The 2,110-nt window shown below is 51.0% G+C and overlaps 1 protein-coding gene and 1 long non-coding RNA gene across 2 annotated transcripts in view; one reads left to right on the top strand and one right to left on the bottom strand.

The window, feature by feature from the left end:
- Window positions 1-1,023, bottom strand: part of HOXB3 (homeobox B3) — a 9,697-nt gene extending 8,674 nt beyond the window's left edge. The window contains exon 1 of the mRNA XM_021378040.1: window positions 955-1,023. The gene's annotated coding sequence lies outside the window, so the exon portion shown is untranslated. The remainder of the gene's footprint in view (window positions 1-954) is intronic.
- Window positions 1,026-2,110, top strand: part of LOC110388612 — a 3,848-nt gene continuing 2,763 nt past the window's right edge. The window contains exon 1 of the long non-coding RNA XR_002432932.1: window positions 1,026-2,099. This is a non-coding gene — a long non-coding RNA (uncharacterized LOC110388612). The remainder of the gene's footprint in view (window positions 2,100-2,110) is intronic.

Here is a 2,110-nt window from a genome sequence, read left to right as displayed (position 1 = left end):
TTTTTGGTCGCCTTTAGGCGAATAACTACGGGCAGAAAAAAAAACCAAAGGTGTCCAAGTGAACATCTGACTTTGGAGAGGACTTATGCTGGGCTGGGCGGACAAGCTTGCTAAAGTGATGGACAAAGTCTTACCCGTGGACTACGGTGTTTCCAGCTATTGTTCTGCCTTCAGATCCCAGAAATGAGGGCTTTCGACCGGGGATGTGACTATTGAGATCCCCCCCCACCCCTCATTTGACTATGATCTGCTCGAAAACAACATTTCTGCTGCAAGACTCTTATTAGTTTGGAGCCCCAGCGCTGAGATTCCAGGCAAGGAAGGAGGAGAAACTACCGCGGACTTTTCTTTAAGGACTTTTCTGTAGGTGAAGTACTGGGTTGGTTTCTGAGTACGGACCTCCACTGGCTTCTGACAAGCAGAAACACCTCGGGCTCTGCAAACAACTCTTCCGAAAGTGCAAAATTTGGCTTTAACCTTAAACCGGCAGCCGAAAAACCGAAGGGTTCAGCAGGTCTTTGCACGTTTACAAGTTGAGCCGCTGCGAGCAGTTTTGGGGCTCCCCGTGTATTACCACCTCTGTTTGGGTTGCAGCTGAATTTTTATTTTTATTTTTTCTTTTAAGTGCAACTCCCTCTCACCAAATCAGCAGCAAATGTTGCAACCCGACCGGGTTTCCCTTCAAAGGGAGCGCAGGAAATCTCTTCCATTTAAAACACTCCCTGGAAGTTACGGCCATAAATCACAAAGTTTAAAGACAAGGCGGTAGCGACATGGGAAAAAAAAAAAAAGGGGGGGGGGGGGGAAGCCGGGTTTGGTGGGGACATAGTAAATAAATAAAAGAATAAAGTCACGTTGGGTGATTTTTTTGGAGGAGGAACGGCTCCGAATGAATGGTGCGGAGGGAGGCGGGCGCAGGGAAGGGGAGCAGGTAGGAGGCAGAGCAAAACTCACCGGTTCCCGGATGTCTGGTCCAGCAAACACGGGGCTGCGGTGGAGTTTGGGAAAGGAGAAGAACTGAAGAGGGGGAAAAAAAAAAAGAGAGAGAGAGAGAGAGAGAAAAAAAAGTATGAAACTCGGCTCAGAAAAGCGTGGACAAGGGAAACCGGAGGGAATTCGTCGCACAGAGAAATGTTTGGGTGGAAAAGGGGAGCAGACGGGGTCTAATAACAGCCTCCCCCCAGCATTTCCTCTGAGGATATCTCTCATCCAAGAGAGTACAGCTTTGCCAGGGATTGCCCCGCTCTTCACCCGCCCCTACCCGAAGTGGCACCGCGGACGATGGGCACTGCGCTTCTTTCTGCCAATTTGCGACTGCGGACCCCCCCCTCCCCTTTCTTTCCCCCCCCGCTTCCCTCCCCCCTGGGTCTGGGGCTGTGATTGGGAAAGAAGTGGAGGGACCCGAGCGGAGGGTGCTGGCTTCTGAGAGTCAGGAAAATACAAAACACGTCACAAATAAATGAGAACCGAAGGGTTTGGGTTAAACGCCGCCGGTAACCCGAGCGAAACGCGTAGAAGGGATGAAGTACACGAGGTTCATTGGCTCTGGGTTCAACAACAGGGAACGCACGAGGCCGCTTTCCTGAAGGAGTCGGGATTAGGAATGCGGGGGGGGTTACGGGGCGGTTCTCCGTTTGGGATTTGGCAACAGGACGGACGGGTCGAGCCGGAACGCGCTTAGAGCCGCGCCGAGATTTATCAGCGCGACGTTCGCAGGAAGGGCTTAGGAAAGGGACAGAGAAGGGAAGAAAGCGAAAAAAAAAAAAAAAAAGCAATCTCATTTAAAAATATTTTCGTTTGGGGAAACATTCGCTCGCTTTCATAATCCCGTTTCCGTTCTGGATGTTGAAGTTATTAATCTCAAATAAAAACGTTCCCCTCACGCCCCTACTCGGCGTGCGACAACATCCCCGAGTCCATAAATCACCCTCGGATGCTCCGTGACCTTCTCCCGTCGGCGGCCGAGAGCTGTGTTTTTTATTAGGGTTATTATTACATGCGCGCACACTTTCATACACAGCTCTGGCAATATTCCGCTTCCGACTCAGTCTTGCTCGCTTAACCGGGGCTTTGCAGTTCCCTCTGCGGAGCGTACATTTGTAAGGGGGAC

The sequence above is a fragment of the Numida meleagris genome, chromosome 26 (genome assembly GCF_002078875.1).
Source record: "Numida meleagris isolate 19003 breed g44 Domestic line chromosome 26, NumMel1.0, whole genome shotgun sequence".
Taxonomy (NCBI): domain Eukaryota; kingdom Metazoa; phylum Chordata; class Aves; order Galliformes; family Numididae; genus Numida; species Numida meleagris.
This window is presented reverse-complemented; position numbering and strand designations above follow the sequence as displayed.